The sequence below is a fragment of the Notolepis coatsorum genome (genome assembly GCF_963971535.1).
Source record: "Notolepis coatsorum genome assembly, chromosome: 3".
Classification (NCBI taxonomy): Eukaryota; Metazoa; Chordata; class Actinopteri; order Aulopiformes; family Paralepididae; genus Notolepis; species Notolepis coatsorum.
Genome location: NC_140167.1, coordinates 76,975,608 through 76,990,487, shown reverse-complemented (window position 1 = coordinate 76,990,487; position 14,880 = coordinate 76,975,608). Strand labels below are relative to the sequence as shown.

Genomic DNA, 14,880 nt, shown 5'->3' with positions numbered 1-14,880 from the left:
TCTTCGCACGGTCGGATCCGTCTCCCTCCCGTCCTCCAATAGGGAGGGTATCCCTCCATTAGGGAGGGTCGGGGGGCTCGGTCCTCCCCGGTTCTGATGGTTGTGGGGGGCCTCAGTGGGGTACATTTGTCGAGCTTCAGCTCCCGCTCAGCTCCTGTTGTGCAGATTGACGCTGAGCAGCAGCTAATACGATATAGAACGATAGGTTATGAATATAACCGTAGTTCTATGAGTATTAGTGACGCTCAGCGTCTAGACGCCACTGCGGCCTTTGATCTTGCCTTGTGGTGAAAGATTGGGAAGGAGGCGAGTGTGTGGCCACACACCTGCTTATGTAGGTAGCGGATGGGGTGTGGCCAGACGGATGTTGGTATGTAAAGGTGCATTTGTGAGTTTTTATTCAGTGCATATGCACTAAGTGAGATATGTGCAGATTGACGCTGAGCGTCACTAATACTCATAGAACTACGGTTATATTCATAACCTATCGTTCTTGATTATGGAGATGTCATTTATCGTCATGCCTCAGCTTCCACCCTGAAACCTTTGGACTCTGTGTACCACTCTGCACTTAGATTTATTACTGGAGATAGGTATGATACACACCATTGTATCCTTTACAGTAAGGATTGGCAGCTCGGCGATACTCTCATTGGCTCTTGTACATTTTCAAGGCATTGACCGGCAAACAGCCACCGTATATAGCTGCCCTGTTGGACAGGAATGCTCCAGCCCATCAAACACGATCTAGTAACTGGATCACATTTAAAATACCACGGACTAGTACAGAACTCGTCAGGACAGCATTCTCTTATGCAGCCCCAAACTCCTGGAATCACATTCAATCAAATTTAAAGTGGGAAGTTCTTCCTTCCCTTACGGAATTTAAATGTCTGATTTCATTTCTATATGATTCATGTTGTAACTGTTTTTAACTGATTGCACTGCACATTGTTTTGTTGTTTTATCTTGTTGTACACTCAGCAGTTCTGTAAATGAGGTGGCCTCACCTCAGAGCTCACCTGAGTATAAATAATGGTTTCAATCAATCAATATGATGGTAATGTGATGGTGATATGATGGTAATGTGATGGAAACGTGATGGTAACATGATGGTAACATGATGGTAATGTTATGGTAATGTGATGGTAGGGTTGCCACCTTTGACCAATAGAAATAAGGGACACCTATGGTCTTTTTTTTGGGCGGTTTTGGGGCGTTTTTTGGGCGAAAATGGAGAGGCAGTTAAATCATTTTGTGTCCTGTACTGTGCAGGACAGTGATGCAACAGTAGCAGGACAGTGGATCACAGTGATGTAGCAGGACAGTGATGTAGCAGGACAGTGATGTAGCATCACAGTGATGTAGCAGGACAGTGATGTAGCAGGACAGTACATCACAGTGATGTAGCAGGACAGTGATGTAGCAGGACAGTACATCACAGTGATGTAGCAGGACAGTGATGTAGCAGGACAGTACATCACAGTGATGTAGCAGGACAGTACATCACAGTGATGTAGCAGGACAGTGATGTAGCAGGACAGTACATCACAGTGATGTAGCAGGACAGTGATGTAGCAGGACAGTACATCACAGTGATGTAGCAGGACAGTACATCACAGTGATGTAGCAGGACAGTACATCACAGTGATGTAGCAGGACAGTGATGTAGCAGGACAGTGATGTAGCATCACAGTGATGTAGCAGGACAGTACATCACAGTGATGTAGCAGGACAGTGATGTAGCAGGACAGTGATGTAGCATCACAGTGATGTAGCAGGACAGTACATCACAGTGATGTAGCAGGACAGTGATGTAGCAGGACAGTACATCACAGTGATGTAGCAGGACAGTGATGTAGCAGGACAGTACATCACAGTGATGTAGCAGGACAGTGATGTAGCAGGACAGTACATTACAGTGATGTAGCAGGACAGTACATCACAGTGATGTAGCAGGACAGTTAAAGGTGTATTCCACCCAAATGGTTAGCAGGACAGTGATGTAGCAGGACTGTACAGTACAGTGGACAGTGGTAAAATGGCTGCAGGACAGTTAAAGGTGTATTCCACCCAAATAGTGTTAAAGGTTATAACCCAAATCGAATGATTTTAAAGGTGTATTCCACCCAAATTGTTTTAAAGGTTATAATACAGTAGCAGTACAGTGGATCACAGTGATGCAACAGTAGCAGGACAGTTAAAGGTGTATTCCACCCAAATGGTTAGCAGGACAGTGATGTAGCAGGACTGTACAGTACAGTACAGTGGACAGTGGTAAAATGGCTGCAGGACAGTTAAAGGTGTATTCCACCCAAATAGTGTTAAAGGTTATAACCCAAATCGAATGATTTTAAAGGTGTATTCCACCCAAATTGTTTTAAAGGTTATAATACAGTAGCAGTACAGTGGATCACAGTGATGCAACAGTAGCAGGACAGTTAAAGGTGTATTCCACCCAAATGGTTAGCAGGACAGTGATGTAGCAGGACTGTACAGTACAGTACAGTGGACAGTGGTAAAATGGCTGCAGGACAGTTAAATGTGTATTCCACCCAAATAGTGTTAAAGGTTATAACCCAAATCGAATGATTTTAAAGGTGTATTCCACCCAAATTGTTTTAAAGGTTATAATACAGTAGCAGTACAGTGGATCACAGTGATGCAACAGTAGCAGGGCAGTTAAAGGTGTATTCCACCCAAATGGTTAGCAGGACAGTGATGTAGCAGGACTGTACAGTACAGTACAGTGGACAGTGGTAAAATGGCTGCAGGACAGTTAAAGGTGTATTCCACCCAAATAGTGTTAAAGGTTATAACCCAAATCGAATGATTTTAAAGGTGTATTCCACCCAAATTGTTTTAAAGGTTATAATACAGTAGCAGTACAGTGGATCACAGTGATGCAACAGTAGCAGGACAGTTAAAGGTGTATTCCACCCAAATGGTTAGCAGGACAGTGATGTAGCAGGACTGTACAGTACAGTACAGTGGACAGTGGTAAAATGGCTGCAGGACAGTTAAAGGTGTATTCCACCCAAATAGTGTTAAAGGTTATAACCCAAATCGAATGATTTTAAAGGTGTATTCCACCCAAATTGTTTTAAAGGTTATAATACAGTAGCAGTACAGTGGATCACAGTGATGCAACAGTAGCAGGACAGTTAAAGGTGTATTCCACCCAAATGGTTAGCAGGACAGTGATGTAGCAGGACTGTACAGTACAGTACAGTGGACAGTGGTAAAATGGCTGCAGGACAGTTAAAGGTGTATTCCACCCAAATAGTGTTAAAGGTTATAACCCAAATCGAATGATTTTAAAGGTGTATTCCACCCAAATTGTTTTAAAGGTTTTAATACAGTAGCAGTACAGTGGATCACAGTGATGCAACAGTAGCAGGACAGTTAAAAAGGTGTATTCCACCCAAATCGTTAGCAGGACAGCCCCATCACAATGTGCAGGAGGTGTGTACAGTAGCAGTACAGTAGGTGTACAGTAGCAGTACAGTATGTGTACAGTAGCAGTACAGTAGGTGTACAGTAGCAGTACAGTAGCAGTACAGTAGGTGTACAGCCGCAGGACAGTTAAAGGTGTATTCCACCCAAATGGTTAGCAGGACAGCCCCATCACAATGTGCAGGTGTGTACAGTAGCAGTACAGTAGGTGTACAGTAGCAGTACAGTATGTGTACAGTATCAGTAGGTGTACAGTAGCAGTACAGTATGTGTACAGTATCAGTAGGTGTACAGTAGCAGTACAGTATGTGTACAGTAGCAGTACAGTAGGTGTACAGTCGCAGGACAGTTAAAGGTGTATTCCACCCAAATGGTTAGCAGGACAGCCCCATCACAATGTGCAGGAGGTGTGTACAGTAGCAGTACAGTAGGTGTACAGTAGCAGTACAGTATGTGTACAGTATCAGTACAGTAGGTGTACAGTCGCAGGACAGTTAAAGGTGTATTCCACCCAAATGGTTAGCAGGACAGTACATCACAGTGATGCAACAGTAGCAGGACAGTTAAAGGTGTATTCCACCCAAATGGTTTTAAAGGTTCTAATACCCAATTGTGTTATGGTGTCTTCCCCAAATCCTTTTAAAGCTTATAACCCCAAATAGTTTGAATGAATAAATGAATGAAATGGGACTATGAAGTCTTTATTTGTAACATGTGAGATGGGCAGCACACACGCATTCCTTTGGGGGGGTTGCCATTGAAATGTCATCTGCGCTTGACCCATCCTGTCATCCTTCATCCTGTCGTGGGTCCGCACCAATACAATACCTTGCCAATCCAAGTGCTCCTGTTCATCTTCATCAGGGACGTGACAGCATTAGCGATCAGTTCTGCATGTTTTTCCATTCTTTCGTTTTTATTTTTGTATGTGTATTCCCACAAATAGCTTTAAAGGTGTATTCATCCCAAATGTTTCTAAAACTTTATTCCACCCAAAGTTAAAATACTACTTCATGTTCAACTCCTAAAGGTATATATGCTTGAATTACATTCAAGTAATCTCATGACTTCCAGCTTGCTAGCCCATACAATTCCTTCAGGAAAATGTTTGCTGTTTTAAGGAATGCCAGGTGACAACTTAATAGTAAAAAACTTGTATTTAAGGAATGACAGGTGACAACTTAATAGTAAAAAACTTTAATTTAACATGAAACATCATAAACACCTCCCAAAAAATCCTCGGTCTCCCCCTGCCCACACTGGATGACATATTAAGAACATGCTGCCTCCGCAGAGCTAGCAGCATCCTGAAGGATGAAACGCACGAAATCGTTCTAAATGTGTATGTGTCCGGGACATCTACTACTGTTCGATACAACAGAGAATTACTTCTCCAGATCCGCGACGATGTTCGGGAAGTTTCCCACGTTAATCCCGACCTCAGATGCAAGGACTTCGCTGCATGTCCCTCGGCAGGTGACGGGAGCCGTCAAAGACGCAGACACCGGGGCAGGCGAGGCGGGGTGCTTGTCAAACTCCGCGAGCGCCCTTTCAAGCCTCCACTGCCTTCCATCTACCTGGCGAACATGCAGTCCTGCCGCCGGGATTCGCTGTGTTTCGCTCAGACCGACTGAAGGAATGTACCGGCAAAACCAAAGGAGGAGGGATCTGTCTTCTTGTGAATGAAAAGTGGTGTACCGATACTACGGTCATGAACAAGACCTGCAATATTAATCTTGAATGCCTAGTCATTAAATGTCGCCCCTTTTATCTCCCTAAAGAATTCCCAGCCATCTTTCTTATTGCTGTTTATATACACCCTCCGTGTATTTTTAGCATTTGTCCTTTTTATACTGTGTGTTTTTACATATTTTTCCTGTACTGTTTACACAGTGTTTGCTCATGTACCCGTATTCCAATGTGGATTCGTCCATACATGGCAATAAAAATCTTTGACTTGACTTTTTTTACTTTTACTTGACCCCTCTCACCACCTCTTCTCCCTGTTGCCATCTGGGAGGCGATAGGCCTACAGGGCCTTCAATGCCAGCACCTCGAGGATGCAGAACAGCTTCTTCCCAAGAACCATCACTGAACTGAACAATCCCCCCCCCCCCCCCTATTGCGACCACATCTACATCTACCATGTAGCAGCTTTCTACTTCTACCTCCTGAGCCACTGTCGCCCACCATCTGTCTATATATCTATCTATCTATCTATCTATCTATCTATCTATCTATCTATCTATCTATCTATCTATATATTATCTTTTTGTATTTTCTAGCCGCTACTGGTGTTCTGATGAGTTCTTCTCCTTGGTATCGGCTCATGCCTTCATATTTATTCAATATATAAAGACATGCCTAAGGGAAGGAGGGACAGACATTAGTAATACAAAATAATATCATAACAATTCATAAATGATGGGCAAACAAACTATTATTATACAAACAAATTATTTGGGATGGGTATCAAATCTCTGCACATTCCAGTAACATAATGCTGCTTGCTAAATCACAGCAAAAATGTGGCAACTGATTTTGGTTCCAAGGAGAGCACATAATAAATTCCACAATTCCAAGTAATTAGTAGGTGTTTTTGTTACCAAATAATAAGGTATATTAACCTATAGCTTTTTAATTATAATTGTTAACATTGATCAGAATTAATGCATATACCTACCGGTAGACAAATTAGATGTATAACAGCTAATTTGTTAACCAGTGTATTTCCTATAATCCATATTTTTTATAAGATTATAAATATTCCATTAATTTGGAACAAATAGCAAAACACAAATTCAATATCTGGAATTCAAACAATACACATACCTTGTTTAACTAGACACAAAAATATAATTTGAAATGTATTCTAACCTTAGTACATTAGTACATTGAACACGTAGTCTATCTCCATATTTGTCCTTATGCTTGGGAGAGCTTTAATGATAGTGTCTGCCAATTCTTCAGTCTAGATAGATAAAAAAAAAGGACAAGAGTCAGATGCAAAGCATTTATCATGATACAAGGTGTACTTAAAGGGCAACAACACCCAAATTAAGAATAAAATTATGTTATTTCCATGGCTTAGGGAAGTTCAATAAATTTTTCTGCACATGAACTACTAAACTTGTGATGTCATCTGGTATAAAGTCTTAAGTTCCTCCATTGATCCCACAATGAATGGGAGACTTGATTTCATGGACCCACGGAATGTTTGTTGTTTTATACCCAAATTAGCTTTATTCTAAAGTAGTGTTGTCAGTTCTGAAAAAGGTTTTAATGTATAAAGCATAAAATAATTCAGCAGAGCATCCCCGCCTTCCCTTGTTCGAAAAGACGAGTATTTTTCTGGTCTTCATCCTCTTAGCAGTTGTTAGTATTGAGCTGTACTATATTGTACCCATTCTGCAATCTGTTAATACAGTTTTCAATCAATCAATCAATGTTATCGTCAATTAGTTTTTTATCCATAAAGGTATCCTTACAGCATCAGAACCAAGAATGGAGTATTCAGCTTTCTTCTTAAAAAGCAGTACGCGATGCCAACCCTGACTGCTGTAGGAACATTCTTTGAGAAATGAGGGTTCCATTTTTCAGGTCTCTATCAATTCCCTGCATGAGAACATAAAAGACTATTTCAAATAAACATACCTACATTTACAAATGTACAATAGCAGTCCAAAACAGTATTCTAATCATGGCAGACATGAAGAAATATTTAATTGGATCTACAATACCCTTATTTCGTCTGCAGTCAGTAGACTTACCACGCTGTTTTCTCTGACAGCATTTCTCAGTCTGTAAAAAAGTCAAGGATATGTTGAAAAATTATCACTGTTAGTAAGTAGACTCACACAGTCAACAGAAGAGGGTGAAACGATCCCAATCCATTGTGACATCTTTAGACAAGGCCCCCAATATGGTAAATAGTGTGGCCATCTGACTTTGTGCAGCCTTGTGTCTATCTTTTTCAATCTAGAAAGCATCTGTCTTATGCCAGGATCAGACTACACAATATTTTTGTCTTCGCCAGAAACTACATCGCTGTTCTTTGATTATGTCACACTACAAGGGGTAAAGACACCCATTTGTCGTTGTTCAAATTGTGTAAAGGTCTGGCTGAATTAATGTAGTCTGATCCTGGCATCAAATGTTGTACATCACATTTTCCAACTGAACAATGACAAATCAGAGGTAATTTTATTTGGCCATCCCTGCTCCACTAACGCTTATTTCAGAAGAGGGCAGAAACAAAGTATTTGAAGGTTGGGGAGTTATTGAAAAGCGTACTATCAATAGCACTATAGTAGCATATATAGCATATATAGAGCTAATCGGTCAGACCTAAACTCACCTACGGTATGTACTGGACGAATTGTCAACTGGTCACACCCACAACTGAACAATTCTTTCACACCAGCACATTCTGTATGGTTGTCTTTTTTGCACGTGTGACACTGGATCATGTTTTTTGGCCTATATACACAATAAAAGAAAAAATTAATAATTAGTGATAACATAAATTGTCTTTATCATCCCATTGGAAAAATCTGGTGTATTTTTAAAATGTAAAAAATCTGGTGTATTTTATCTATACCAATACCACCAGGGGAGGAAACTAACTTTTTGGCTTACCAGCCAACTGGCGAGTATCTGATTTTTTTTACCAGCCAAACAGATTTTTTACCAGACAAAAAAAATCGCTAATTGTGATAATTACTTCTTTGTACGTCTTCGTCTAAATTGATTTTCAATCATAGTAAATTAATCACACTGTCTCTACTCTTCAAAATATTACATCATTAAATCACATATTAACATGAAAGAGGGAACTATTCTGGACTGGGTTGGGCTGAACTGGGCAGTGAAAGATGCTGGGTTGGGCTGGTCTAGGTTATACTGAATGATGAATTGAAAATGAATTGAAAATGGGGGACCCTGGTGTAAACAAGACGAAAGTCTTTCTCTGGTCTGCATCCCCTTAACAATTGCATGCATTGAGCCGTACTGTATTGTACCCATTCTGCAATCTGTTAAATAAAGTTTTCATTCATTCATTCATCACAGCTCAACTACTAGGAATGTGTGTCTGACTCTTAAGTGCAGGAAATATTCATCAGAAAGGGGGGACATGATGGAGGGAATGGAAAGAGCAGGTTTGACAGGGGCAGGGTTGAAGGGCATTGGAGTGTGGAGGAAGTGGACAAGGCATTAAGCAAACAGGACTGAAATGGGGGACCCTGATGTAAACAAGACGAAAGTCCTTCTCTGGTCTGCATCCCCTTAACAATTGTGTGTATTGAGCTGTACTGTATTGTACCCATTCTGCAATCTGTTAATAAAGTTTTCAATCAATCAATACTGGGTTGGGCTGGTTTAGGTTGGACTGAGTTGGGCAGTGAAAGAACCAAGCATTTCACTGTAATGTAATAGCTAAATAAAACAACTTGAACTTGACTTGTTACATTTGCACTCTGGTTGTATGCCAAATGTATTCTGGTTGTACTGTACTTGTGCTGTAAGATGACAATACATTGGAACCGAATCGACAACGCTAGGGGTTCAGCAGGTGTATTCTGAATGCCAAGTATGACAACATCACCGTTGTGAAGGGCATATGGGCGAGTCACAGTGGTGATATGGGGGGAAACCCGGTAATAATAAAATGTCACTCGGCTGCATTTAAGCAAAGCCGCTCAGTATAGTCGTCCACTATGTTGAATGCGCGTTATGGTAGCTTGTTACATGCTAGGTAGCTAGCCGGCTAATGTTGTTGACTTGTCATTCTCATCCGACTCGAAGGAGACGCGTCGCATGCTGTTGTTCGCCCCCATGTCAGACCGCACTGATATCCGAAAGCGACGACTCTACATGCAATTATTTTCATCCACTGGTGTGTTTTTGTCTAAATTTGTCTACGTTGTCAAGCCGGCTGCCGGTGGCAGGAGTCTGTAGGTCCGCGCGGCGCGCGCAGTGATCTGTCCACTTCCCCTAGATGGGCGGCATCTTCTAGAAAATGAGTGTTCATTGGAGGAGCTTAGAGCGCATCTGTACAACGATGATGTTCATTGGTTATGGTCGGATTATTATGAGGCGCAAATGGGAGGAATCAAGGGGGGAGTCAGAGTTCGGCTTGTGCCAGTGAGCGAATCAGCAGATTGCAGAATGATTTTTTTGTTTTGTTTTGTAATTACTAGTACTCGCCAGACTGGCGAGTGCTCTTCATGAATTACTCGCCAAACGTAAAAAATACTCGCAATTGGCGAGTAAAGTGGCCTAATTTCCTCCCCTGAATACCACTATCTATACTGCTTATCGATACCAATACTTGTCAATACTCTTATTGATACTTCCTAATTTTGTGTCCAAAATAAAAGACATGTTGTGAAAACAATTATCAATAGCTTTTATTATTAGTTTGGGCAAACATTTTTACTTCAGCCAACTTGTATTTGTATTACAGGTACAACTGAAAGTGTCGCTGTGAAACTGATCTGTTTCTTACCCGTTTTGTAGTTGCCCATCTTCCTTTACGTCAGGTTCAACTTCCTAAAACAAACAAGACAAAGAATTTGTTAGGTGTATTATAGTGTAGGTAGGCTCCATAACCTTGCTTTCAAAAGAGATGATTGACAAAATAAAGAGCCTGACTAAATATGCAGAGCTGGCTGTGAGTTCCTTTTACTCTAAATTAAAGCAACCTTTCTGCCAATACCAGAAACCCAGAGTGATACGAACAGAACGCAGACCATGGGACTCTGTAAGTAAGCTCGGCTAATAGCCTTGCATCGACTCACTAGACTACTGGCAAGTACCGTACTTTTCGGACTATAAGCCGCGCGGTGCGGCTTATATGTGACTCGACGTGACCAAACCCGAAAATGTAAAAATCTAAATATTGCTTTTTTGACTGCATTGAAATGTTATTTATCTGTTCCCTTATTTGCTAAACTTAATACAACTTGTAAATGAGTTAATTCTTGTTATTTGTCCGACAGTATTGTGTCCCAATGCTAATTACATATGGTAATTAAACATTAAAACACCTGCGGCTTATAGTCCAGTGCGGCTTATATATGTACACATCATTCAATTTAGCTGCTGCGGCTTATAGTCAGGTGCGGCTTATAGTGCGAAAAGTACGGTATTTCATACCGTATTTATATAAGAACCAAAAGAGAAGTCTGCTCACTCCACCGCTGTCTTGATAACGGAAACGAACAAGACCTGACCCCTTCTACAGATGTTTACCATGGCAACCACTCACTGCAAATATTGTGATTAATTTAAAATATATTTAAAACTAGAAAACTAGCGGGCGGTCAGGTGGCGTAGCGGAGATTGCGTTCGTCACCAACACCGGAGACGCTGGATCCGCCTGTTTGAATCCAGCTCACAGCTCCGGGGTTGTCACCAGCTTGGCTGGCCGTTCACACTAATACAATTGGCAGTATTAGAGGGTGGGAGAAGCTGGTGGGGTGGGCCCGGGTCGTTGTAAACAGCGACTCCTACAGTTCGGTCGGGGCGCCTGCTCAGCGCGGATAGGATCTAATGGGGGTAGTGTGATCCTTCCACACGTTACACCCTCTCAGTGAGAGTCCGCGCTGCCAGGTGAAAAGAAGCGGTTGATTGGCTAGGCGTGTGTCGGAGGAAGCATGTGATAGCCTCCACTCTCCCAGACCGACTGTGGGGGGTAAGTGCGCAGCGACCAGGAAGGGGATTGGGAATTGGCATAACAACTAACATTGGGATGGGAGAAAATCGGAGGAAAAAGGAGGGGGGAAAAGATCAATAAAAAATAAAAAACTAGAAAACTAGATTATAATCTACTGGACATAAAATAATATCACATTTAATAATTTTCAATTAATATGTTTTGTAGCAAGTAGCTTCAGTGATGCAACCATAATTGCAAATGTCTCCATTCAAGATTTCTCCAGGGTGTCTCCTCATAATATAGTGTGTCTCCGTATTAACTACACAACATCCTGCAATGACTATATTTCTTACCTGTTCTGCAGTCCTTGAGTTCTAAAATATATAATTATTTGGGCCTTTAATTTATAGTTAATAAAATCTGTTGAAATATTAAATGATTACCTGATCTTGACTTGCGAGACAAGCAGCATGGTACATACGAATGGAAATCCACAACTCTTGACCAAGATAGATATTTGCCATAATTTGTCCATTTGCCTCCATCTCTGCTGCCTGCAAGAAAGTATTTGGAGTATAAAAAGAAGTGACAAAATACCAACAATATGTCACACCTACATTACATTTAAATAACATTACAATGAAGAATATCTATATTACATCACTGTGCTTATGCCCACCTCATACAAGATATAGACTTAAACATTTTCCCATTTATATTGTGTTTATTACTCTTCTAATAATCAGTGTTAAAAGCCATGACTTGCAAATATGTCACTGAACAACTTTCTTACACAGCAAACCGCCAGCCCACAGTTGTCGAAGTCTTTTTGCCGCCACTGGGGGGGATAACACACTCTCCAGTTATCCAGGGACCAAACATTCCTGAAGGCACTCCTATAATATTAAAGTTGCCTTTGTTAGACTTCTTGTAAACTATATGACATAAAAACAAAAATAAATTAATCTTAATTACAGCATGTTTGATTGTGACACTACTTACCCCAAAATCTCCATTTCCACATTAGTGATTGACGTGTACATCTCGAGTGAGTCAGACTCGTATCTCTCTGGTGGATCCCTCAAGAACCTTTTACAAAGAATATATTGCAATTAGGGCAATGTTGCCAAATTCTCATTTGTTTATCAAGGTGCAGTGATGTGGAATGATATACAAAATCGAATAGAAACATGTTCCACTTTAAATATATTTAAAAGTAAGCTTAAAAAGAACTACAAATCCTGTAGTCTATAGTATCCATGTGTATTTGTGTAAAGTCTATTTTTATTTTTTTTCAACATTATAATAGTTGTATAATGCTGTATTGTATGTATCTGTGTGTATGAGAAAGGGATATGCGCATGTGTGTTTGTGCATAATGTGTAATTTTTTTGTGTGTAGTTATCCTATATAGGTTTAAGAGGGGAGGTCGCTTATAAACCCTTGGGTTTTTTTTTTTTACCTTTCCTGCACATTTTAACTGTTCTTCTTTAGTAGGACCTATTTCCTTGTACAGTATTCATGAATTATTTACTACTTAGCATTAGAACAGAATAGAATAGAAAACTTTATTGCCATTTCAACACATGGTTGGAATGTGTCTAATTTTTCTTTATAAACTATAGTTATATTGCCATATTTGGTGATTGTTTTACAAAAGCAACAGTTAAATTCAGGCTGTGATTTATTGTGATTATACATTTACATTTACATTTAGCAGACGCTTTTATCCAAAGCGACTTACAAGTTCTGCACGACAAGTCATCAGGAAGGGTACAACTCTATCAGCTGAGTATCAATGTTCATCAAAGTGTTGTGTGTTACAGTGTAGGTTAGTTTATTAGGACAAGTGCATGACAGTAAGGTTAGTTAGGGTTAGTTTTTTCTCTCTCATTATTTCAGATAATGGTTGAAGAAGTGCGTCTTTAGTCGACGGCGAAAGATTGGACGGGATTCGGCTGTCCTAACTGGGGTGGGTAGTTCATTTCACCATTGTGGGGCAAGGACTGAGAATAGGCGGCTTCTCTTTGATGACCCTCCCGGAGCTTGGATAGGAGTAGGTCTGAGGCGGCCAGAAGATGCAGAGCGTAGGGGTCTTGAGGGTGTGTAGTTAGAGACCATTGACCGGAGGTAGGCGGGAGCGGTTCCCTTTGCCGCACGGTATGCTAGGTCGAGGGCCTTGAAGCGGATACGTGCAGCAATGGGGAGCCAGTGCAGGTCCCTAAGAAGTGGGGTGACATGGGCCGACTTCGGTATAGGTTTGAGAATTGAGATCAGGCGGGCCGCTGCGTTTTGAATGAGTTGAAGAGGCTTGGTGGCAGTGGCCGGGAGGCCAGTGAGCAGTGCGTTGCGGTTGCAGTAGTCGAGGCGGGAGATGACTGTTGGGGCTTCAACAGTCATGGGGCTTCACATCGGACCAAGCAACGCCCCTTAGCTGTGATATAATCACGATATACAACCTGTCATGACCTATAGCTTAAATATATATGGTAACTGTGTGACCAAAGCTATTTGGTGTGTCTTTTTTCAGTTTGAGCACATGCTTCTCTCACGCTCCGAGGGGGATATAAGTGGCATCTAAATGCAAAACTCTCATATTGAGATTGAAAGGCTCCCATCAGGATGCTCAATGACTATGTAACATTAACCGATCCAGCTATATTCATTGCACACACTCCCTTTAAACAAACACTCACCCTACACTCACTTTAGACACTACACCATATTGTATCTATTACAAACGGATTTGCACTACATCCATACCAAATTTGTGCATTTTTACCTCATTGTTTGCTATTTTTTATTTATTTTTTTACTGTATGAAGCACATTCCCAGGGGGCTCATACAGTAACCACTTTATACGTGACAAATACAAAAAACATGACTTGGTTATTCTTCATTATTCAGTTAGCTAGCTAGTATCACACCCCCCCCCCCCCCCCCACACACACACACACCCTTGATGATATAACTCTTATAATATAATGTTGCCTAGATAAGATGGCCAACTCAAAGCCAACTACACACACTGCAAGCTGGATGTATTGATTGATTGATGAAAAGTTTATTAACAGATTGCAGAATGGGTACAGTACAGTACAGCTCAATACACACAATTGTTAAGGGGATGCAGACCTGAGAAAGACTTTAGTCTTGTTTCCATCAGGGTCCCCCATTTTCAATTCATCATATGACACACACGACATACAGATAGACTGCTACATCTATACATTTATGACATACCAGATTGAGCCAATTACTTAACATTTTCTTCACAAACATAGCCACAACACTGGTAAACAAACTACCCTCCCACTCAGGGCATTATGGGGTAGAACACATAGTAAATGTCCTAACCCAACCCCCTCAAATGTACAGTACTGTCTTCTGTCTATCTGTATGTCATATGTTATGATGAATTGAAAATGGGGGACCCCTGATGTAAACAAGACGAAAGTCTTTCTCTGGTCTGCATCCCCTTAACATTGTATGTATTGAGCTGTATGTACCCATTCTGCAATCTGTTAATAACGTTTTCAATCAATCAAACACAACTACTGTACATTATAACTTAGCCAATAATGCGCGACGTACCCCCCCCCCCCGCCCCCCCCACACACACACACATACACAAGTTAACACAACCTATACTTTTATATCAGTATAATAAAACTCTCAAAGCCAATGTAGAGTTTGTGCACTCTACCCACGGGTTTAGGAGAGACATTGTGAATATGATTAGATTTATTGTATAGCCTTATAA

The 14,880-nt window shown here is 40.9% G+C and overlaps 1 long non-coding RNA gene across 1 annotated transcript; it reads right to left on the bottom strand.

Annotated features, from left to right (window-relative positions):
* Nucleotides 1–5,724: 5,724 nt before the first annotated feature.
* LOC311225247 lies at nucleotides 5,725–12,013 on the bottom strand. The gene is made up of 8 exons (XR_014619494.1): nucleotides 11,910–12,013; nucleotides 11,560–11,670; nucleotides 9,965–10,008; nucleotides 7,814–7,935; nucleotides 7,227–7,257; nucleotides 6,945–7,071; nucleotides 6,334–6,427; nucleotides 5,725–5,820 (listed from the first exon to the last, which is right to left on the bottom strand). It is a non-coding gene; the product is annotated as an uncharacterized lncRNA (long non-coding RNA).
* Between the last annotated feature and the right edge of the window lie 2,867 nt (nucleotides 12,014–14,880).